The following is a 26,263-nucleotide window of genomic DNA, read 5'->3' on the forward strand; positions in this document are numbered from 1 at the left end:
TTCTGTCTGTCTATCTGTCTATTCCTGTTCTTCCTTCCTGCGCTTTTGCTCACTTTTGTCTACGCTTCAAATTTTTTTTTTGCTTCATCTTTTTTTTAATTCTTTGCTTTTTTTTGCATTCACAATTTTGTATTTTAAGGTCTGTGTCTTTGTTCTGCTTTTGTTGTTGTAGTTGCTGTTGTTTTGGTTTTTGTTGTTGCTATTTCGTTCACTCCGCTTGAAAATGCTGACAAAGTTGATTTCTATTGTTATTGCGCTGCGACTGCGCCGTCAGCTTTTGCAGCAGCGACAGCGACAGAGGCAGAGGCAGCGATTGCTTTGAGAATTTTGTTCGCTAATTTGACCTTCACCTTAACCTAGTCATCGTTTGTCGGACATTCGGTCGTTTACCTCACGATTGCCAAAGTCGAAAAAGAACTCAAACGTTAGTTGCGGGAGTGAGTGTGTGTGTGTGGGTGTTGTAAAGAGAGCGACTATACAATAAATACGTATTAATAAGTGTATGTATGTTAAAATAAACAATTTATTTGAAATACTTGATCTTCATTCATTTGAAAACTAACACTCAATCTTATTGGCTGCACTTTTCACTCAAATCAAATAAAAGCTCAGTTCTAATGCTGCTCATTTCTCTCGCGCGCTCAACTAGTTTTTGTAGTTTGTTGGCAGAGTGAGTTGTAAAGAGAGCGCAAATTTGGGCTAACAGATTTCATATGTATAATGAATACACTTTAATAATAGATAAGAAATATAAGAAACATAATAAATAAACAAATTAAATACATTTGAATAATATACATATAAGAATTATAAGCACATTAGAAATTATATATGTGGGAATTATAATAAACATAATAAGAAATATATTAAATACATTTGAATAGTAAATTAGAATTATAATGTATTCTAATTCTATTATCATATCTAAAATATCATATAACTTATATTATATTCAAATTTGACGAAAAGTTCAAATAGTATTTTTGAACTTCCGTTCATTTCCCCACTGTCCTTGTCACTATACTTGTAACTATCAACGCACAGTGGAACAGCTTTCACTCAAAAGCTCTAATGCTGCTCTCTCTCCCTCTCTCTCGCTCGCTCAACTAGTTTTGTGTGTCGCATAGTTTTTGTATCTATTTGAGCGCTTTTCGACTTTGGCTTATCTAGGCTCTCTCAGCACAAACAAAACCAAAACAAAAACTATGAAGCAATGTAAGTTTTGCTCTCTCTTGAGTAGTTTTCGCTGCTAGAGAATTTCATAGATCGACGCCGTTGAATTTTCCAGTTGGATTTTTAGTTGAGAGTGGAACGCGTTTCGATTTGGTTGTCGTTAGTTTAAGTTCCAACTAGCGACTTAGCACCCCCAAACCCCCTTACCGCCGACCACCCCTTTATTTTTGTAATAGTTGCAAAAAAATACATATATATTTATATGTATATATTTCGAAGTGTTTTGTGCAAAATTTTAAAAATAAATGCATACATAAAAATAAAAATATGTAATTTTATGTAAGTGCATGTGTTTGTGTGTGTGTATCCATGGATCGCATTCAAATATGGGAAGGGGAAGTGATTTGTGCGCGGCAAATGTTTTTGCAGTTAACGTCGCTGTCGCCGTCGCCGTCGCTTTTAGTTCTTTGAACTCGCGACGTTTTTCGAGCAATGCCGACGTCAACGTCAACGACGCCGCTGCCGACGCCCATGTGCAGCAGCAGCATCAGCATTACTGAAAAATGTGTAACAAAAACAAAGTCACATTATTGTTCGTCTCGACGTTGACTTTGATAATGCGACGAGAAAGAGAGAGAAGGAGAGGCAGCAGCAGCAGCAGTGTGACTGAAGGAGTAGGAGTGGGAGTGGGAGGAGGAGTAGGCAGTGGCCAATCAGTTATTGGCCTGCCGTGTGTGGAGCAGAGCAGAGCTTTAATGAGCATTGAACTGCAAATGACACAATCAGTGTATGCGATGTGACAGACAGAGACAGAATGCACTGGAGTGCGTTTCCCTCACACGCATACATGTAAATGATTACGCAAACTCAAAGAGATAGTTGCATACATATTTCCAGGTACGTTTTAGATCTAAGCCAATTACAGTTGCGCACTAAATTTATTTGACACAAATGCATTTTATTATTCTTATTTTTTTTTTAATAAAATAAATAACAATAACTAAATTTGTTTTCTGGCAAAACAATTAGTGGACTCACTGTATGTATGTGTGTATGTGTCAAATCTTAGAAAAACTCTAGAGTTACTAAGTTTTCTTTTTTCGCACTTCATTTGATTTGATTTTATTTAGTTAATTAATTTGCTTGCGTCAGTCAGCGTGCATTCACCTTTTGTTGTCACTGTGGTCGTCGTGACGTCTGCTTGGCAACTGCTGCCATCTCGCTCGCACGCGCTGTTTCTATTTGATCAGCATATTGAGCACAAGGGCAAAGGAGTGTGGATTGTGTGCAGTGTGTGGATTGTGTGCAGTGTGCGGATTTTGTGAACTGTACGCTCAACTGCTGACACAAACAATTTGCAGTTTCTACTTAGGCCTTAGTTAATTTTGTTTTTTATTAATTTTAACAAAACGCAACAAGGCACTTTTCAAGTTAAATGCAACCTGGCAAAATTTCTTGTCAAAAAAAAAACACAAAAACAACTGAAATAAATGCATATATAATTTAAAAAAAAGAAAGAAGATGAAGCAAGCTATACAAACACACAGGCATGCATTTGTGTACATACATACACACAATACACAAAACAAAAGCCTACAACGCAATGCTTTGCAAAAAAAAGTCAACCCACAAAAACAAAAAGAAATAAAAGCAAACACACACACGCACGCACACAAGCACACACACAGAGGGAGAGCGCACAAAAGCTAAAACAAAAAGCAAAGTAAGCTGCGCATCTTTGTGATGCGCATGTGTGTGTGTGCATATATATGTAAATGCACCATTTAATTTGTATTTGTATTACATGGCATTTTGCTTGTTTGCTTTGCAATTGACATGTGGACTGCTATTGGGTGTAGTATGTATACATACTTACATGTGTATGTATACATATGTATGTATTAATTTTTATGCACATACTAAAAAGCAAACTCCAAGAATTGTATTCAATTGACACACATATGTACATATGTATGTACATACAAGGGCGTACGCTGGTATGGGCAGGGGGCTTCAGCGAACAGTCGGACATACTAGATCATTCAAAAATCTTTCCCGCACATGGTATTAAAATACATACTAAAGAAATTGTTCCCTTAATTTTTATCCTGCGTACGCCCTTGTGTACATACAATAAACCTTTGACACTTGCATACATACAATACATATGTATGTATGTACAGTGGCTCACTACATTTTTAACTATATTGTTTTAATTGCTGACAATATTAATTAAATAAATAAGAAATAAAATTTGCTAAAGTTCAAGATTAATTTGCAAATCTGCAACTTAATTTTATTTATGTATGTATGTACATCACTTTTCCATTAAAATATAAATACACATGTAAATGCATTAAAAATGTGTAATATGTAAAAGTAGTGGGTCGAATAAGCTGCGAGCCGCTGTACATACACAAGGAGTGGGCGAGAGCGAGAGCGAGAGAGAGAGAGCGCTGCCTATCAAGCTTAGGCCTTCCCAATACGCACTCTCGCTCTTTCTGCACTTATTCGTGTGCATGCACAATTGCATTTGTATTTGTGAGCAAGCTATTTTCTGTTGATGTTGTTGTTGTTAAAGCTTTGTGCGTTGTCGTTGTCGCTGCTGCGTTGATTATTTGCACACACATACATACATATAAGCACACACTTGCGTATTAGCATTTCTCATCATACATATATGTATAAAGAGTGTTGGTCGCAGCTGCGCTGCCCGCTGCTGCTGCCCGCCGCCCGCTGCTGCGCTGCCGCAATGCCGGCGAGGTTAAGAAACTTTTTGGGTTTAATAACATTGCACAAGGTTATTAGATAAAAATGTGCGGAGGCAAAAATATGCGAATGCGAATGCAAACACAGTGGGAAATGGAAATGAATCGGCATTGGCAGCGACATCGGCTGCGTTCGGCTGCTTTGACTGCGATCGTGTGTGTGTATGTGCAATTTGTGGAGCAGTGGAATGGGGAATGAAACCAATTGGTTACTATGACCGGTTCTCTCTCTCTCTCGATCACTCGCTATTGCTGTGTTCTTTTAAGGCTATGTATATAGTTAATATATAGAATGTATGTATGTAAATACAAACTACATATGAACAGTGGCTCTCAGCTTATTTTACCCACAACTATTATATTTTACACATTTTTTATGAATTTATCTTTTAATTTTATATATTTAGCTTATTTTATTTTATTTATTTATTGCTTTTATTTATTGTATTGATAGTTTATAATTTTAAATATAGTTATTACAAGTACTTTTTCATACTTAAAGTTTTGATTTTTTTTTTAAACTTTTCAAAAAAAAAAATAAAAAATGTGAGCTGAAAAATGTTATTTTATTTTTAGACCTATGCCAAATATTTTTTTTTTATTTTTTAAATTATATTTCAGCTAAATTAAGCAATTGAAAAAAACATAGTAAAAAATCTGTTGGGTCAAATAAGCTGTGAGCAACTGCAATTATTTGTAATTTTTTTTAATAAAATTGCCACCTATTAATAATAAAATTTTAGCTTGTTTTTGGCACCATAAGCAACTATAAACAAATAGATAAAAAAACAGATATTTTATTAAGCCAAAATAAAATATGCGCATATTTTTAAATGCTGTCAAAACAATTACTTGACCAACTGCCATGTGACTTAAACTTGGCTTAAAGCTGGTTTTTTTTTTTTGGCAGTTTTTCCAGTTTTATTTTTGTATTTTTATATAGCGAGCTACAAATGCCGTTACTCTCTGAATGCCAAATCAATAGAATAAAAATATTGGTGGTGTTGAGGGTAAGAGAAGAGAGAGAGAGAGAGAGAGAGAGAGAGAGAGAGAGAGAGAGAGATGCATTGTTGAGTGGAAACGATTCTCGGGTTCAATGCTCATTTCATTTACGAAATCTTCGTTTCTTTCTTCTTTATTATGTGTTCTCATTCGTACTAAAAATACCGAAATTTGGAAACAAGTCTTGGCAAAACAAATGCTTACATTGTGTGTTCTATATAATAAAAAATAGTAACTCACAGCTTATTTCAACCAAATTCATTTCTCATACGAATTCTGCTAAATTGTTAAAATTACAAAAACATAGAAAAACAAAACCGAAGAATAAAATAATAGATAAGGATGAAAACAATGTGATCATAAATTGGGAAATTTAACTAACTATACAGAGTACAAAAACGAGGTAAAAACCCTAATTTTGGTTTCCGAATCATCATATTCAAAATTTTCGTATTCTAAGTAAGGTTGTGCCACATTTGTATAGGGAATTATTTCATACAAATGCTTGAGATTTTTTTTAATATATCAAATTGATGTTATAACTTATTAAATACAATTTAATTTATTTTCAATTTTTAAAAAAATATTTTTAAGCAATTTAAAACTAAAAAATCAAACAATGATAATGTTAATCCTTGAATATAAAAAAATTATTTTATTAGTAATAATTTAATTGTCCTTTGGATTTGTTTCCTTAGTTGAATTTCCTAATTTGTGCTTTATTTTTGTATTTTTTTTAATATTTAATTTAAACAAACAATATATACAGATAGATATTTTATTTTAAAACTTAAGCTTGTGCTCACATTGGCATTTCCTATTGCTGCAAATATAAGGGTACGTATAAATTACGTATACGACACATGTTCAATAACAGAATTTAAAAAAATTCCCATTTACCGTTGCTAACACAGAAGAAAAAAAAAATAGAGAGATTATATTACCATCCATGTGATAGCTATGCTGTCTGCAAAATACCCCTTAAAAAACCGATGTAAACTGAGACGACTTGGGGAGAGTCTTGGCCCAGACTAGCAGAGGGAGTAGGAAGAGGGGAGAAGGAAAAGAGAGAAGTAAAAGACGATGCACATGACACCAATGACCAACTGACTGACTGCGAATAATAAAAATAATCAGCAGAAGAACAAGTTGAAGAAGAAGCTGAAGAAAATATACAGAAAAATCAAGAGACATAAAGTGCAGCAAACTTTCTCAGTCTCAGACTCTGCCTCTGTGTCTTTCTCTGTCTCCCTTTTGCAGTCCCTTTCGCTTTTCCTATGCAACAAAGTTGAGGTTGGGTCACAATTGAGTGAGAAGTATGAGAAGGCAAAGCCAAAGGAGAAGCAGAACAAGCAAGAGAAGGAGTTTCAGTTATCGGCCTTTTATTTAATACTTATTCTTTTATTATTTTTTTTTTTTTATTCTGTTATCTCGACAATGGCAATGCCTCTAGCCACAGTTAGTCGCCCATAGCTATATAGCTATATAGCTGTATAGCTGTGAATGCGGCCTTGGAATAAACGTTTCCGAGAATTTCGCGTGCACCACAAGATGCAGGCCAGTGTTGCCAACTCCTTCACATGCATACAAGCATAAAAATAGCTACAAGCTTTGAATATAAAAATAAAAAAAATAACTAAAAATGACACCAAAAAAAAAAAAATAGTAACTGCGATTTGTCTTGAATAAAATAAAGATTTCGGAGTAACGAAGTAAGCAAAACATAATATTTAATATGTTGAAATTGTTCCTTATAGTATCTTGGTTTTCAAAATAAAACTCCGTTTCGCAAAGGAATACAAAATTACTATAGTACCTTTGTTTCTTTTATACGCAAATTTATCGTGTATGAAAAAAGCTCAAGTTTACTATAAATTTTGAAAGCATTAGGACACCATTTTGACGCTATAAAGTGTATATAACCAGATCAGTACTAGCCTTTGCCATTCTAAGAGCTAGACGCATATGAATTTGGCCTGCAGAATTCTGTATACTAAAGAATCGCTAGTATTTTATTGTAATTTTCTTCGAAATTTTGATTTTAGCACTTTTTAGTTGGTTTCTACGGTTTTAAAAAGCACTAAAGTGTTGAAAATGTCTAGTTAGAGAAGGTAATGTAACAATGAGTAATAAAAATATATAAATCGGATGAAAAAGCTTAAAAAAATCATTGCCACTACAACTGCCGTCAAAACTAGCCGGAAAGTAGCTAAATTATCAACACTGATGCCGTACCGTCGTCTACTCTTCAGCTGTCTGTTTGTCCGTCTGTCTGTCTACAAAGCCGAGACCCACGCACTTGTCTCCGTTTGTTGCATTTTGCAATTCTCGCAGAACTGCCCTTGGAACTGTTTGAATGGCATCGTTATCGTCATTATCTTCGTCATCGTCATCATCATCATCATCATTAATGCCTGCAGTGTGTGTGTGTGTGTGCATGCTCTACAAGTGTGTAGAATTTGCCAGAACTTTGCCATAACTTCTTATCGCACTTAATTGACTCCATTGGAAATACCTAATTTCGAAAAAATTAAATGACTAAACTTTGAAAACCAAGAATAACCACATAACAATTGGTAAATACTTGGAAATTTGGTTTACTTTCTAATAATAATACTGCATTTTATAAAATTATAATACACATGGCATATTTCGGTAACGGTTTTCTACGAATTCGGTTGCGGTTCTAAAAATGAAACGTTTAGTTTCGGTTAAGGGTTCCGGTATTTTTACCAGTTATATTATTTTGTCCATGGGTGTTTCGGACTGAGTCATCCGTCTGCGGAATTAACTGAATTGAAGTTCTTCCTTAGATTAATTGAAGGCAGTTGATGTTAGTTGATTATTGTTTATTGTCTTCCAAGGCCAGCGGAAGTGTTGACGGCAATTTCTTCTTCTTCCTCTTCTTGCAGTAGGGCGGACAGTTCTAATTATTCACAAATACACTCATACACACACACACACACACACAACTACGACCGACTTCTGTCATTTTGATTAACTGTAAATAACAGCTCAATTTCGCTGGCAGCGCTGCAGCTGCGACGCCAACGGCGACTGCGAAGCCCTACGAAGTCTTCTTCCGTTGCCGATGGCTTCACATTTTACTGTTACATTCTTCTTTTTTTGCATAATTCTTTTTTTTTTTTTTGCTGCTTCTTCTTCTTCTTGTTCAGTTGTTGTTGTTGGTGTTCCTGGAAATCAACTTCACTTTGCTGCATTTGCTTTGTTGTAACTGAAACTACAACAACTGCAGACAGCAGCGACGCAGGCAGCGGCAGAGGCAGCGGCATAGACACAGGCAGAGAGACATAATAAAACAAAAACAACCATAACAATAACAACAACAAGAAGAACAGGAAAACAAGTCGTACGCCGTCCAACCTTGAATGTCGGGCACTTGCACACACACAGATAAACACACACACAGATACACACACACACGCATGCACACATCGTCTGCGAAGAGTTGTTGTTGTTGTTGTTGTCGCTGCGTCCAAACTTTCTATAAACTCTACGCAGTAGTGTTGTCACACTTTCAAGGGCTAAAATATCTACTTTGATCATACACACAAAAAAAAAGAAGCTAGAAATAGCCACTTAAAAAAATAAAAATGCGCTAAAACTATTTTTAAAAATTCCGAATTCCATTAAAAAAAAGCCAATTTCATTACAAATTATGCATTATCATTAAAAAGTAGCTTATTTCAATAAAAAAAACCGATTTCATTTTAAAAATAGCCAATTTCATTTAAAAAGAGCCACTCTCATAAAAAGAGAGGCTGGTTTACATTTTAAAAACATCAATAAATCGTAGGAGTATTTATTTTTGCCGCATAAATTGTAATATTTAATGGTATTGTAAGCTTTTCATTTCCATATTGTATTTGATGAGCTGATCTTAAAACATTAATCCCATTAACAAAAAAGATTTTAACATCACAATATTTGATTTTTGCATATAATTATATTCAAGTTATCTGGCTAGCTTAAAAAGTATTGAAATCATTTTTTAAAAACGCATTTCAACAAAATTAGCGACTTAGATAGTCGAAAGCTGACGAAATTGTCACGTCTAGCTATAAAATAGCCAAAATGGCAACACAGCAAAACAGCAGCCATTTGCCTAGCATCCTCTTGAAAGGCAAACGAAGCGAGGGAGAGAAGAAAAGGGAAACGGAGAGCGGGAGCGGGAGAGGAAGAGAGCCCCAACAACAGCGCTGTCTGCGTGTATACATATATACACATGTCTGTCTGTCTGTCTGCCGTCTCGTTTGTTCCACTGTGCCATGTGCCACTGTCCCACTGTCCCGTTTGTCTCCTAGTTTTTGTCGTTTCTCTTTCTGCTTCGCTGCAATTTTCATTCAGTTTTTCTCGTCTCCACAGACGACGACGACGAATGGCGGAATGGCGCAGTGACGGAATGGCGGAATGTAGAAAAATGTGTTAGTGGAGTAGAGTTGCCATTACGTCACCTTTGTCTGCATGTTGCATGTGCACTTTTCTGTATGTAAGTGCGTCTCTTTCTTTCTTTCTTTCTTTTTTTTTTATATCTATATGCGTATGTGTGTGTGTGTGTATGTGTGTGTGTATACCGGTCTCCTCTGGCTGCAATTCAGGGTCTCGGGCTTTGGGGTCTCGGTCGTCCAACTAGCCAACAAAAAAATATATGTTTTTGTATGTATGTATATCTAAAAGAGTTGCAAATAAAAATAGACAAAACTCCCGCTCTCTTCTCTTCTCTACTCTCTCGGACCTTCGTGTTGCAGTTTTTGTGGTAGAGTGCGTGCTTGTCTACCCCCCTCCCCCCTTTGACTGTGTTTCCGCATCTTCGGCTCCTTCTACTCTTCCTCTTCTACAAATCATTGCGAGTATCATTCCCAGTTGAGTGCATTTCCAACTAGAATTGAAAAGCGAAAGTTGTGCTTCACTTTTGCTTTCTATCTCCCACTGTATTTACAGTTAGTCAAGCAAGTGCGTTGACAGATTAAAAACGTGAAATTTGAATACGTTTTTTTTAAATCCTTACGAATATTTTTGTAGAAATTACATAACTATTTATAGTTTTCTTATTTTTTTCACAAATTAACGTAGTACATTATTATTCGTTTACAAATTTGACTTTACTTAAATAAAAGGCTATTATTTGTATACCTAAAGTCAAAAAATCAATGAATTTTTAATGTGTAAAGTGTTTCTTGACAAACTTTATTTGTTCTTTTTATGTTATATCTGAAAAATAGTTTAATTTGATGAACCTCCTTCATTAACTTTATTTTTTTTTTTTTTGCGAATATTAAAATATTTCTGTAAGCATTAAAAGAAGAGCAACTAATTAACTAAAACTAACATTTCAGAAAATTAAAATGGATGAAAATCTATTTAAAATTTTCATATAGTGCGTAACCTTTATCCAGATTTATTTATAAATTAGTAAATTCAATTAATAAAAACATTTAGAGTACAAAAATTGACAGAAATCAGTTTCAATATTATAAGGAACAACATATTTTCGGTTTTTTAATTTGAATTTAATTAAAATTTTGCTACTTAGAGTATATTATCTTTGTAATTCTTGCTAAAAATTTGTAAATTCAATTAAGAAAAATATTTTGAGTAAAAAATGAGGAAAAACCTGTTTCATAATCATTAGGAACAATATGTAATTGGATTTTGAACTTTTTTTTCGTAGGAAAACGTATATTAAACCCCCAAAATTAACGATATTCATTTTGTGACACAAATTCAGCTGTCAAAATATATTTACTAGTTCTATGTATTATAATATTGACATACAGAAACGTAACCTTACCTGTCAGCGGTATATTCAAGTGTGCAGTTCCTGAGTTAAAGTTTGGTGTTTTTTTTTGTGCCTTGATTTTGGCAGAGGTATGTATGTATGTATGTCTGTACATTTATGTAATACTGTATATTGATTCTAAACGCATGTCCTGAGTTGTAAGTTGCGTATCACGAGCAAAATAAAATGCAACAACAATAACAAAAATAATAAAAAACACAAAGCGAAAAAAAAAACAACAAAAGTGCGTATAAATAAATGACGAGTTGTGTACAAAAAACTATGAAAATGCACTTAAAAAAAATAAACAAAAGTATACAATTATTAACAGTGTACTGGCGAAAAATTTGATTTTATTTTGGAATTTGAATAGAGTTTGAGAGAGGCGTTTTTTTAGCTTTAATTTTTCAAAAAATTGTTTATGGCCCGATTGTTATTTTTTTTTTGTAAGCTGCCGCCGCGATGGATTCGACGATGCGACGATTCGTGCGTTGCGACGCTGAATGCGAAACTGCAGGCGAAATGAAAATGCCACAAAGCACACTGCAACAAAATACAACAAAAAAAAAAAAGATCCTCTTGATCAGCAACAGCAACAGCAACAACATCAACAACAGCAAATTTCAACAAAGGCAACGAACAATAACACGAAAGCAACACGAAGGCAACACGAACGAACGAACGAACGAACGAGCGACAAACGATGTTGTTGTTGTTGCTACTGTATGGTAACGACTTCCTGCAACTTGGCCTCGCTCTCTTCCCCTCACCTCTCCCCACCACCCCACTCCTCCCTCACCGCTCTCTTCCCGCGCCACGCATTGCTGCTGCTCCCTTTGCCGAAAAATGTGCATGCGAAATGTTTCTTCTACTAAATATAATCGTACATCACACACAAACACACACACACGCACGCACACATTTAACTCTTAAATTCGCCAACATCGCCAGCGAAGGGCAACTGTGACTCAAAAGTGCTAATGATCTCAAAGCTGCAACTGCGACGACGACGACGACGACGACGACGGCAGCGACAGCGACAGCGCCTGTTACTGTTACTGGGACGAAGAGCGCCTGTGAAGGGCAAAGCAACAAACACACGCACACACAGGCAGCATGCACAAAAACTTGAGAGAGCGCTCGCTGCCTTGCGTTGCGTTGGGAGAGCGTCGTTGTATTTGAGTTGAATAAAGTTGAGTTAAGTTGAGTTGAATTCGCTGCCTTGAGTTGAATTGAAATGGAGTTGAATTCATTGGCAGATCAGCATGCAGTGCATTTGTAGCTTCTACCACTCTTACTTACTCGAAGCTATGCAGCACAGAGACAGAGACAGCACTTTGACTTTCACAAGTTTGAATGACTCAAATGTCCTGCCACTGGACAGAGTTAATATGTATATAGCGTTAAGTTGTGTTGAATTTCTTCTGTTACTGCACAAAGTTGAGTCGCAAAAGCGTCAAGTAAAGTTGAGTTGAGCTGCGTTAACCCTCTAAAAATTTAGGTCTAACGTGTTAGAGGATTAATTTAAGTTGAGTTCAATTTATCCTGTTACTGAATTATGTTGAGTTGAGTTAAGTTAAGATGAATTCCTATCTTGTGTTGAATTAAAATAACGCATGCATTGCATTTGGTAGCGTGTCCCACTCTAACTAGCTTCACACTATGCACAGAGAGAGAGAGAGAGAGAAAGAGCGTGTGCACTCACTCTGTTACTTAAGCTTGCGCTCTCGCTTTGTTTGAGTCAAATGTCCTTTTGCTGAACAGCGTGGAGTTGAGAGAGAGAGAGAGTGAGTGAGAGCGCGCGTTGAGTTGAGTGGAGTTGAATTAGGTTGAGTTGCATTGGCAGATCAGTCTGCATTGCATTTGCAGCTTGTCACACTCTCTCTCTCTCTGTCTGTCTGTCTGTCTCTTGTGCCCACATGCACTCACTGCTGTTGCTTTAATTTAAAGCTTGCTCTTCAGCTTTTTGTGTGACTCAAATGTCGTGCTTTTTATATATATACATATGTACAGTTAGTCAAGCCAGTGTGTGCACAAAATCTCAATGTAGCTGACAGCGTACTTTTATAAAATTTGTAATAAAATTTTTATTAAAAAAAAAAAATTTTAAAAACAAGAAATAAAATGCACATTTTTTTTTTTTTTATAAAAATTTAAATATATTGTAATTGAATGAACCACTTGAAAGACCTACTTAAAAATGTAGTGGGTCAAATAAGTGGAGAGCCACTGTATATATACAGTTTTTAAATTTCCCATAAAACAAAAATTATAAATAAGAAAAAAAAATATTATAAATATGTTATATTTGAATTAAACACTAAAATTAGAACCTAGACAAAATATAGTGGGTCAAATAAGCTGAAAGCCACTGTATTATTTTTATTTAAAAAAATTTTTATTTTCTATGAAAATAATAATTTTTTATCTTAATTGTTCAATAAAAATGCATAAAAAAATATAAATATATATATTTTTTTATAATACATAAATACACTTTAATTTGAAAGTTTAGTTAAATTTTGAATTTCTAACCAGAACTAAACAATTTTGCACTAATATTCCATATATGAGCTGGGGATCGGCGAGCGAAGCAAGCAGAGGGCGGAGCCCCTTAGTATTCCATATATTTTTTTTAACAAAAGAAATTGTGTAAATTTGTGTTTTGATGTCCAAACACTTTCTGCAGCAACTGTATGTGTGTGTACAGACGGGATAAAGAGAGTCGCCTGATTATGTGAAAGAGTAACATACATGCATATATAAATATATATATATATATATATACATGTGTGTGTGTGTGAGTGTGAGAAATGCAGCACTTCCTTGCAGGGGCGAAGGTTGAGAGGAAAGTGAAAAGGGTGTGTGTGAGGGAGGGGGGTAGGAGTAGGGTAATGCAATAAATGTCACTCAAAAATATTTGAGCACATTTGATTATCTCTCTCTCTCTCTCGCTTTCTACACTGCCAAAATTGGGCAACTATCTTGACTTCCAGTGCATAGAATTGTAACGTACCTGGAAGACTGGAAACTGGAAGACGGAAAGACTGGAAGACTGGAACTGCAGCTGTAGAATTGAGATTTCAGTTCAGTTTTATGATATTCTTTATAATTTTCACATGTTTAACTTGAAATTTGCTCTGCTTCTTCTTCTTCCTTTTCTTTTCTGCTTTCTACTCTTTTCTTCTTCTTCTTCTTCTGCTTGTTTTTTATGACTTTTCACTTTGCACAATTTTTTATTTGATTTTCTTATCTTTTTTGCAGTTTGCCAAGTTTCTTTTAAACACTGCACAAAAAAATTAATTGTATGTGGCACAAATAAAAAAAAAAATTTTATTTGCAGTGCAGCAAAAAAAGCTCAAAGAGCTTTTTTAAATCCTTGCACTTGTTGTTGTTGTTGTTGCTGTTGCACTTGTTGTTGTTTATCTATGATCCGCATGCACTGTTCGAAAAAAGCGCACCTCGAAATTCGAACTCGAATTCGAATTTGAAAAATTTTGTGTTTGCAAATTTGAAATTTGTTATGTGTAAAAATTGCAAAAAATTGGAAAAATTGTGCGTATTGTCTGAACTAACTTTAGTAACTGAACCGATCGAATTAAAAAGCTCAACTGAGTTCCGAAAAAATGCAGTTAAATGTGTTGCGCCCTGCTGCTTAACTGTGTGTGTGTGTGAGTGTGTGTGTGTGTGAGTTCTGCCCAATTGAATCAGCGTATAGCCTGCCATTGTGTGTGTGTGTGTGTGAGTGTGTGAGTGAATGTGTGTGTGCCCCTGTGTTTGCTCTTTTTTTTAATACAACTTTTTTTTACAGACACACTCACACACACACACACACGCATGTACATATTTCCTTCATTTTTTGGGCTTGCGATTTGCCATTGGAGTGCAGCGACGTCGCCGTCAGCGTCAACGTCAACAGCAGCCCGAAACCGAATAACGACAACAACAACAACGACAACAACAACAACGACGACGATCACCAGCGACGACGACGCGACGTCGAGTCACTGCAGTCGTCACACGACGCGTTGCGTCGCCGCAGCAGCGCTGGCAGCAGCACATTACAGCAGCTGGCAGCGCAGTCGTCCAAAAATTTGAGCGCGCTGCGCAGAGCAGGGCAGAGGCAGCGACAGAGACGGGGCAGCGGAGCAAAGCAAAAGCGAATTTTTTTTTTTTTTTTTGGTTGTTGTTTCTTTTTATGCTCATTTTGAAATGCGGACACAAAACAGCGAAAAAAAATTATATAGAAAAAGTCACCAAAATATTCAAGAAAATTATATTTAATAATATTAGGAAATTTCATAAAATTAAATAATAATTATTTAAAATTCAAATAAGTATTAAAAAAAAAGAGTAAATGACAAGAAGCAGTAGCTGTGCTGACATTTAAGCCTTTTTATAGCCAGACCTGACTTTATTGTAAATATAAAAGATAGATAATTTGCAGAAAAAAAATATAAATTATATTAATTTTTCATTTTTTCGACATATGCACATACTTAATATGTTTAAGAAAATTTAATGTTCTGGAGTTAGTAAATCTGGTTTAGTGCAACATTTAATTGAAATTAAGTTTTTGTGGTGAAAAATGCAGAAAATTGTCAATTAATAATATTAATTGATTTTAAAATGTATTTATTTTAAAAAAACGTATATTTAATTAAATTGACCCTAAAGTATTTATTATTATTTTGAATATCGGACAATGGAAAAAAAAAGTCGATTAAATCAAATAAAATAAATCTGAATTTTCATATAATTTCCTATAATTCATTTTATTGCATTTTTGTAATTTTTAGCTTTATAGAAGTTTTTAAAAAATGAACACTTTTAAAGTAAAAATTTTTAATATTATAGGCTATTTGAAATATCTAGCAGCACTGTTATAACTGCAGCAGACGGAACCGAAACAAAAATAGCTTGTGTCGCGCTCTTTTTTTTTTATTTTTTATTTTTTTTTTTGGGATTTTAATTCCAAAGTTTTGTTTATTCATTGTCAGGCCAGAAATTGGGGGAAAATGTAAGGGAAAAAAGAAATGAAAATAAAAATTAGCGGTCGCTGCAGTTGACTTCGCTGTTGCTGCGCTGCCGCTGCTGCTGTCGTTGTCGACAATGTTGCAAGCGAGAAAGAGAGAGAGAGAGAGAGAGACAGAGGGAGGGAGAGACATGCGGACAGACGTACAAGAAGGGCAGAGTCAAGAAATGCAGCAGAAGAAGAAGAAGCTACACACACACACACAGAGAGAAATTTGTTGTGCGTTGTTGACAATTATTTGTTGTTGTTGTTGTTGTTGTTCTCGATGTTGCAGGCAGCTAAAAATGTTTGCTTTTGCTCTGCTGCGAATTGAGTTCATTGCAGATCCGCAGCAGCAGTGCAAAACAAATGAAATGAACACAAAAAACAAAAAAAAAACAACAACAACAACTTTCACTGTCTTTGTGTGTGTGTGTGGAACAACAACAACACAAATTACCTATACAAATGTAATACATATACCATACACCAAAGTACATATGATGTACATTCATACAGTTAGCAACGAAAGTGTTTTCACACACAATTTATTCACTGAAAATTATATTTCCTTAGTTTTCACTTTTTTGTTTTTTTTTTTAATTATTCCTTTGTAATTTTTACAGAAATAACTCAAATAAACATAAGTTACTTAATAAATACCTTATTATATTTCAATTATTCCTAGGGAGCTTTCCAGAAGATCTTGTTCATTCAAGTCTCCTTTATCGAGTATTATTTCTTATATTCGACAAACTTTATTTGAATTTTCGGAGTTTATTTTTAGAATTCTCCCAAGAAATATGGACAAAACTAATTAAGTAAGAAAGATAAATTAAAAAAACAATAAAATAATACTATTTTTCTTTCTGCGATAGAAATTGTGTAAATTTGGGAAGTTGTCAAAAGACTTGCTTGACTAAATAAGTTAAATATTTGTATATTTATTGCATTTATGTTTTTTAAATTAATAACTTTTCCTTGCATATTTTATTACAAGTAAAAATTTAGAAATTATTTCGAAAACTAGCTTTCTTACTTTGTCAAAACAATTGCTTGACATACTGTATTTACTCGTAGAATACAACGATCAACGTTTTATCAGCTTCGTTTTCAGTTTTTCGGTTTTTTGCGTTACTCTTTTTATATTATTCTTTTTTTTTTTTTTTTTTCAGTTTTTGGGGTTGTTGTCGCCTCCGTCATTGGCGTCGGCTGTTTGGAGTCGGAATCGGAGTCGGAGACGAAGCCGATGTCGATGTCAAAGTCGTCGCCAATTGAAAGTTGTAGCCTAAATTATACGAGTATGTGTCGCATTTTTACAAAGCCCAACAAATTCTTTGGCCTGTTTTCCATTTCGCACATATTCTTGTACACTCGCCAAAATTGGCGGCTTATTCTTTTTGAAAAGTTTCAATTCCAGCAGCAACAAATCAGCAATAAGTTAGAGTCAATTTTGCTATAATATCTATATTTTTAACCATATACATATATAAAAGTCTTTGTCCTGACTTTCTCATTCACTGACTGATCATTGCACGATTTGATAAAGCAATAATATTTTATAGTTTCTATATAAAATAAAAGGTTTCTTCAAATTAAAATAAGAATGTAACTTCTTTATGTTAAAAATTATATATTATTTTAAAAAGGCTGGGACACGGAATCATCCTATTATTTACAAAATGTTAATTTTTTTTCACATTTCAATATTCCATTAATGAAAAGTTTTTGGGTAAATTTCTTTAAATGGAAAAAACTTTTTGAAAAGTATTTTTTTGTTTATTGATATTGTCAAGGATGCAGAAATTGTTAAAAGTACTTCGGCAATTCGAAAGCAATATTTCAGAATATTTTTTTTTTAAGCGCAAATAAAAATCTTTTCGCTCAAATATACTTTGATATATTGAATCATCGTATTTTGTACGAAAAAGTCATTTATGTAATTTTTTAAAAAAATTCTAAAACGCTAAATAAATAAAATAAATAAATAACCCTATTTTGAAGGAAAATGTAATTTTTATACATGTTATGAACACTATACAAATTTTCTAAAATTAGAAAAAACACCTTTGCAACAAATTTTTTATTAATTAATAATATTTTCAACAATGTAGAAATTTTGCAAGCAAAATTTGAATAACTAAAGTGAGCGAAATAATTGCTTTTCTGAGTGTACAATTTCTCAATATGTGCTGACGTTGATTGGCGATTGCCGATTGGTTATCACATCGCACAGTACATATAAAAATAAATGTATTTACATGTTTGTTATAACCTAATTTCAGTTACAAAATAAATGCAATTTCTTTGGAAAAGGGAAGGGAGAAGGGCAGTTGGGGGGAGGGGTGAGTAGGGGGGCAGGGGGGCAGGGGAAGAGAGAAGAAGGTCTGTCTGGCCCTGAGAAGGAACTTGTTGCCCATTGCAGCGAATTGTTTTGGTTAGTCTCAGTTTTTTTTTACACCAGTATTTTTGCTGATAGTTTTTTTTTTTTGCGGCCCGACTTATATATATTATATATTATAATGCGTTGTGTCTGTTTGCTGAACTCAATTTTTTTTTTTTTTTTTGGTTTTGTACTTCATGTTTCTGCTGTTTTTTTATGCGTGGCGATTTCAACTTATAATTTTTTAATTGTGCTTGTCTCGCACTAAGTTGTCCATTTTTTCAGAATACGCATTTTTTTTTTTTATTTGATTGTTTTTAAAGATATTTTTTTATATTTTTTTGTATTTTTCTGCTGTTGTTGTTTGCCATGGTTGTTTTGACCTTTTATGTTTGTTGACTTGAATGAAATCTACTTTTGACTTGAATGTTACTCACTCAACACTTTTTTACATTTTGTTTTAGATACATTCTGCTCATACAGTAAGTCAAGACAGTGTTTTGACAATATCAATAATTTACGCAATTTCTTTTGATAATCATTTTTTTTTTGTTTATAATTATTTATTTAAATTCTTGTTTTATTAATAAAAAAAGAACAATTTTACTATTTTTAAAAATAAAATAAAAAATTCCGAGTACGCTTTAATAAGAAATAAACATTCTGAGTATAAATATAAGAAACAATTTATTTAACAATATTTATTGTATATGGAGACACATATTTAGACAAAAATTGTTAAGTTTTGCAGCTAGTTTTGAAACCTGAGCAAAATATTAAGCGGTATAACAAAATGGGTAAAAGTAAAAATTAAAAATATTTTATTTAAGAGTGCAACCCTTTTTTTAGTTTGATATTTAATCTCGACATTTCGAAATTTTTTATATTTCTTGTTCTTTTTTTATTTTATTTCAAACTAAAAACTTCTGAGTTATGTAAAGTAAGGGATCAAATGTGTTTTGAACGTATTTTGTTTTTTCCCAATTGTGTTTTTTCTAATATTTATTTTCTAATAACAATATTCCCAATTTTAACCATTTCTAATTTGTATCTTTCCAATTGTTTTTCCCTAATTTTTATCTCATTAGAGCAATATTTCTAATTTTAGCCTTTTCTTATTTTTGTCTTTCTAATTTAATTTTTTTTAATGATTGTACACTGAATATTTTTCTTGGTTCAATTTTCCTCTTATTTATAATTATTTTTTTCTCTTTCTTATCTTGGTTTCCTTAAATTGCAATTTTTAGGTTTTGTTGTGCTTAGTTATTTAGTAATTCCTCAAAAAATATTCGGAATTTGTATGAGGAATCGCATTTCAAGTAATTCTTAGTTGTTGCAATTGCTATTGACATTAACACCTTGCATGGCCTCGATTTAAGTATACAACAAAATTGACAATAATAATGACAATAATAATAATGACAATAAAACAACGATGATCGCAACGATCGCAATGAACTCGTTGCTTGTTGTTTGTTCTAATTGTTGTAGAGAGTTGCATTGGGTTACCGACACCAACGACACACACACACACGCACACGCACAGACGCACACACACATACAGCTGAAGGCCTAATAAAAGCGACGTCCATTGACCGCAAAATATATATGAAAAATAAAGTCAAACAACAAAAGCCGTCGCTCCAAGCGGCGTATACGTAATATTTTTGTAGCTGCCTCGCTAGTTGACTCTCTCTCTCTCTCTCTCTATCTCTCTCTGCTTCTTTGTCTCTCTTGTGAGTTAGAGATAAATGTTAATAGAAACAAAAAATCTCAAGAGAGGGAGAGAGAGAGAGAGAGAAGAATATCTTGAGAGATTTGTGAGCTTTTGGGCTGAACAAAATTTGAAAAGTTCAACGACTTTTTGATCGTCATTCGTTCGTTCGTTGATGTTCCCCTAAATAATGTGAACGTTCGAACTTGCGAATGTGAATATTGTGAATAAACACTCACACACTCCGTTTGCATTCAATTGCGTCTATTTGTCTCGTGACTCATAAAGTAACAAGAATTCCACTCTCATTATCAGTTCCCCTTTGTTAAGTTCATTAAAAAAGTCATTCTACCTATACTAAAACTTTAGTTCAAAAAAGTATATTTTATTTTAAGACCCTTCTTTTTTTTTACTAACTGATGAACTAAATGAAACAAATTACAGAGCAAATAATCATATTTAATATTGTTATATTTATAATAAAGTTCTTAACATTTCTTCAAGATTACACTGATCACCAATTTTCCTAATAAATGAACAATCATCTTCAAAGTATAACTGTTATTTTTTGTATAATTTTGGGTAGTTAAGTAACGTAAATTTACTAGACGGGATCACCACAACAAGTTGTACTTAAATGTTATACACAACAAATGCAGACCCAGACTCAGAAGACTAAATACAGAAAAGTATTGTAAAGTTACACATACAATAATTATTTTAAGTTAATGAGCGTGTATAACAGATATTTAAGATGGCATTCATTTCTCTTACAAACTTGAAATTCATATTATATGATTAGAGAGCTACGGAACATCACAACAAATATTTTGTGCACCTATCTGTACATATAAAACTGTTTGTCCTGACTGACTGACTAACATACTGATATTTGTGTAGTCCAAAACGGTCAGACCCAGAAGGTTGCGATTTTTACACAGCGTAGCTAAGACAAATCATTTATACTTAAATATGAGAATTAAGACATAGTGTGTTATAAATTGAACTAGTTGAAAGTTATATTTTGTTGTCACTTACGGGCTTTGGTAATCTTTAAGGCCTTGGACCTTTTGTGCTCCTCTTCGCACTCTGTTTTGTTTTGGTGATTGCACTTTGTTTTTGATCTCTCGTTCAAGTTCACGTTAATCGTTATCGTTAGTGTTATTGTTATCGTTCTCGTCGTCGTCGTCTTGGCTTTTCAGCTACTTGTTTTCCTTCGATAGTTTTGCTTTTTGCAGTGTTTTAAATTTATAGTTTTATAGTTTCAAACTATTGTTTTTTTTTTATTTAAAAAAAAATTTATTATTATTGCACATTTTTTTGTATTTTTTTATTTTATAAATTTTTCAGACAGTTTTCGTTTTGACACTAGAAAAAAAACAACAATACACGTTTAAAAAAAATGTATTAAAAATTTTTGTTTTTAATTTTAAATAGTTTTGATTTCTCACAGGATTTTTTGTTGTGGGAAATTATAAAAAACAATTTAATTTTCAGAAATGTTTTGCACTTGTTTTAAAACTCCCAAAAAAATGTGGTATTAACAAATTTGTTGAAAATACCTCAATGTTAATTTAGGTTCTATGAAAATTCCAAAAAAATTGTTTTAACAAATTTTGTGAAAATACAATTTTAATTTTTTTTTTATATTTTCGTATGTTTCGAATTTTGAAATTATGTTGTGTGAATTTTTGGTTTAGTTTTTTTTTCTTTTGCTATTTTGCTAATTTTCTATGACTCGACTCGTTTGTTTGTTACTCTGTTTGTTTTCGTGGTTTGTATATAATATTTGTGTAGTTTGTTATTTTTTGTTTTTGGTATTTGGTATTTTTTTTGGAAGTCGCGCGGTCGCAACACGCGCACGTAACGAGCAACAAACAGCAACTAACGTTATTTTTAAAAACCCAACTCAATTGAAGTGAGCCAAGTAGCGCCAAGGCGGCCAAAAAGGACGAAGGACGCAGGACGCAGGACGAAGCACGGACTTTGCCGGCAGCAAACACACACAGAGCAACAGCAGCCGTCGTCGCAGTCGCAGCAGCAGTCGCAGCAGCGTCGTCGGCAGCGCTGCGTCGTCGTGTGCGCTTCGTAGTCGCTTCGTTTTTGTAGTTTGTCGTTAAGGTTTGTTATTGTTAAGGACGAAGCAGCAGCACACGAAGCACAAAACGACGCAAACACGAAGTCACAAGACGCAACGCGACGCGACGCAACGCGGATGCTGCGACTGAGGCAGCGACTGAGGCAGCGACTAAAGCAGTGCGCAGTCAACGTCGCGACAATGAAATAGAAAATTTAGCACACAATTGAAGCTATTACATGCGCACATAGACACACACACACACAGACACACACACAAGTAGCGGGGAGATGCCTGCGTCTATGTCCACTGTCTGCGTCGAAGTCGACGTCGACGTCAGCGTGGCTAATGAGTGCGCCAAATGTTGTGCTATGATTTGAAGGCAACGCGTTTTTTTGGCGCCTTGTGCTTCCAACTGGACACTGGACACTGGACAGTGGACACCAGGCAATGGACAATGGACACTAGACATAGGACACTGTGTCGACTCGAACTTGTTGTCATTTTGTATTGTATGATAAATTTATTATTTATTATTTATTTCATATTTTTAGCTTGATTATTAATTATTAATTTAACGTCGACTATATCTTCAAAAAAAAAAAAAAAAACGTCTTTACGAGGTAAAAGTCTAGTGACGAAAGCTTTTTCATGCCCCAAAATTTCTGATATCCAATTTTGTAACGAACAATATTTTATTTAATTTATAAATTTAAAACAATAATGTATAAATTAAAAAAAAATTACATAAGTACTTACACATATTAAAAATAAATAAAAATCGTTAGAGCTTTGTCAGAAATTGTTAAAATGTAAGCTATACAACTTTATTTCACCTGTAAAATGTTACCTGAGTACTTAAGAAAAAAAGCACAAAGGTAGGCCCAAAAGCCCATAAACACACCTTTTCAACTATATATATGACATATCTGTAGCTGCTATGGCTTGAAAACTGTTGAATTTAGCAGGATTTAGCGTTTTCTCGCTAAACTAGCGGGTTTTTCTAAAAGTCGTGAACAAACATTTCTAGATTTTCGAAAAATAGTAAATCCCCATCATTAAGATTAATTATGAAATATTAACTTTTAATACAAAATATAAAACCCAAATGGTTATTTGCAATTAAGGATTAGCAAGAAGTCAAATTGAAAAGAAGATTTAAAAGCATTTTCCGGTAATTCCGGAATTTCTAAGGCCATGCATGACATATTAACTTTAAGCACAATTTTTCTAAGAAATCTTTGATTTTCGGGTAAATTTTTTTGTACTGTATTGAATGATTAAAAATGTATGCAAGGACAGAAAATCTTAGTTCTTTTTTTATAAATGCTTTTTTTTTTTGGTTTACTTATTCAATGTTTTTTTTTTAAAAGTTTTTTTTTGTTGACTTTTTTTTATTTATTTTATTTTTTTTGATAGATTAAGATGACATATCTTTGTTATTTATTTAATTATTATATTGTTTAATTTTTCTTATATTTTTTAATTAAAAATGGTTTTATTTTCTTTTCTTTCTATTTTTAAATCCTTTTTTTTAGTTTCTTAAAATGTTTGTTTTTTTTTAAACATTATTTTTTTTTGACGTTATTTCCAAGTAGTATTTTTTTAGTCCTTTTTTTGGTTAATTATTTGTTGTTGTCTTAGTTTTGGTATTGCTTACAAAAATATTTGGAAATCGTAAATAAAAAGAGGACGACGAGGCCACGGACACGGACACGGACACGGAATAATTGCCGCCGCTTGACGCGCTGCCGATGCCGACTGCGACTGCGATGTCGTTGAAATCACACGTTAAACTACAGACGGATGCGAATACGAGAAACGAGTGCCGAATAAGAGTACGAGTACGAGTGCGAGTGCGAGTACGAGTTCGAGTACTAAACACTCTCATTACTCATTTGGCAGTTGTGGCCACCCCCTTTGGCAGTTTTGCACCCCCCTTTTGCAGCCCTTGCAGTCGCGACGGCCTACTATCATATAGGACTAGTCATTTCCCCACTCCCTCATCACTCATCACTCATCTCTCACCACTGCCTCACCACTTGCCTCACCACTTGCCTCACCCCTTTGCGCCCACACCAACCCTCGACAACAACAACTAGCATTATTTTTATACATTTATATTTTTTATTTGATTTTTTTTTGCTGTGTATTTTGCGTGCAGCATTAAAAAGGATGCGACGGCGGCAGCGACGCCGACTTCGACAGCGAAAAATCGCAAACAAAACAAAAAAAGTAAAAACGAAAAATGCTAAAACCAAAAAAAGAGAACAACAACAACAACAACACAACAAAAAAACAAAAGAGTAAAACGCGCATGTGTGTGTGTGTGTGTGTGTGTGTGTGTGTGTGTGTGCGAGAAAGAAAGAACAAAAAAATAGAAATAAAAATAAAAGAGGAATCCCGTTAAGCAACCCCGCTGCATGCTGCGACGCCGACTGCGCTGCCACGCATACACACACACACACATACACACACAGAAAGACAGCGCTCACACACACACACATTCAATCAACCCCTGTGCACGAAATTTTAAAAAATAACAACAACAACAAATTGTAAAGGCCAAAAAAAAAAAAAAAATCCAAAATACAACTATGTGCAGTAAATGTATGCGAGAAAGGGGTGGGTGTGGGGTTAAATATGCCACCCACTAGCGTCGTTCCAAAGGGGAAATCGACGGGCCGACGCACAAAAATATATATTCAGCCGACAAAAAAAAAAAAAAAAAAACATTGGAATTTTTGTTTGTGTGTGTGTGTGTGTGTGTGTGTCTGTGTATGGGAATATATGTTTTCTTTTTTTTATATTATTTATTTCCATTATTTAGTGAGCATATTTATATGTGTTTGTATGTATGTGTGCATAACTGTATATACACTCAATTTTTTGTAATTTTAATTTGTTGTTATTGTTCATAAGTTGTGGAGGTGTTGAATGTTGGCAGAAGGGGGTGTTGTTAGATGGGGGTTGAGGGAGGGGTCATTTTTATACTTTTAATATTTGTCACGTTTAGTAATTGTAGCTACTTCTTTTTTTTTAGATGTCGCAATCAATGATGATAAAAGATAACGCACTATAAAATAGCAGCTAGTAAATCACAGCAATCATAGTCACACTCACAACAATATATATAATTACAAACTTTGTCCTATAGTTCGTTGGTATATTTATTAATGTATTTTTTAAATTTATTTTTAACATTGAACTGCATACTAAAATAAATATAAATAAATTTATTCTCTGAAAATTGTTGTTTTTTTTTATTTTTTTTATTTTAAGAATTATAGACCAAAAATCTATTAAATACGTATACTATAAATATTTTGCAGTATATATATAAATTTATTTATATATTTTTTTCATATGTATATATTTATTAATTTTTCCCAAGCTAGTAAGGTTTAATTGAGTTTAAGTTTAATCATATATATTATTATTATATTATATTTTTTTTTGAACGTTGTCAAAACACTTGTTTGACTAACTGTGTATGTATAAATTTACTTTTATAAATTTTTATATTAATTTTAATATTTTTTAAAATCTATTTTTCTTAAGTTACAAACCTTTATTTTTCTAAATTTTTGATGTTGCCAAAACAATTACTTTACTAACTGTGTATGTATATATATGTATTTTACAAATTTTTTTTGTATTTACTTTTATATTTTTATATTTATTTTAATATTCACACTTGCATTAAATTATTTATTTACTTATCTATTCTTCTTAATTTAGTTAAATTGTATTTTGTAAATTGTTAATGCTGTCAAAACACTTGATGGTCTAACTGCATAAATGTATTAATTATTTATTTGTATTATATTTATATTTTATATTAAATTAGTTAGTTTTAAGTAAGAAAAACAACAGATAAATAGCAATTCTATTGACACGCGGCACAAACAGAAACACAAGGGTGTAGAAGAAGAAGAAGAGGCGGATGACGATGAAGAAGAAGAAGCACAAGGACAAGCAACACGTCCTTTTCAGCTCGGACAGCTGTCCAACTAACTGTTGTTGTTGTTGTTGTTGGGAGTTTTGGGTGCCGGCAAATGGCCATGGCCAAGACAAGAAATGAAAGGAAAAGAAAGCAAAGAAAGCAAAGAAACAAAAAGACAAGACAAGGCATGCCGGCTAAAATCTCGAAACACAAACACAACACAACAGGCTCAAGAAGAAGCAGCAGCAAAAGAAGAAGCAGCAAGAAAATGAATAAGAAACCCACAGAATGAAGCGAGAATGACGACGACGAAACGACGAGACGACGAGACGACGACGACGACGTCTTAACAGTTACTAACTGCTCAAAGAGGCTGACGATTTGGT

The 26,263-nt window shown here is 33.5% G+C and overlaps 1 long non-coding RNA gene across 1 annotated transcript in view; it reads left to right on the forward strand.

The window, feature by feature from the left end:
* Window positions 1-1,291: 1,291 nt before the first annotated feature.
* LOC117794362 overlaps window positions 1,292-26,263 on the forward strand; it is an 88,105-nt gene continuing 63,133 nt past the window's right edge. The window contains exon 1 of the long non-coding RNA XR_004618412.1: window positions 1,292-2,070. This is a non-coding gene — a long non-coding RNA (uncharacterized LOC117794362). The remainder of the gene's footprint in view (window positions 2,071-26,263) is intronic.

Source organism: Drosophila innubila, chromosome X (genome assembly GCF_004354385.1).
Source record: "Drosophila innubila isolate TH190305 chromosome X, UK_Dinn_1.0, whole genome shotgun sequence".
NCBI lineage: Eukaryota > Metazoa > Arthropoda > Insecta > Diptera > Drosophilidae > Drosophila > Drosophila innubila.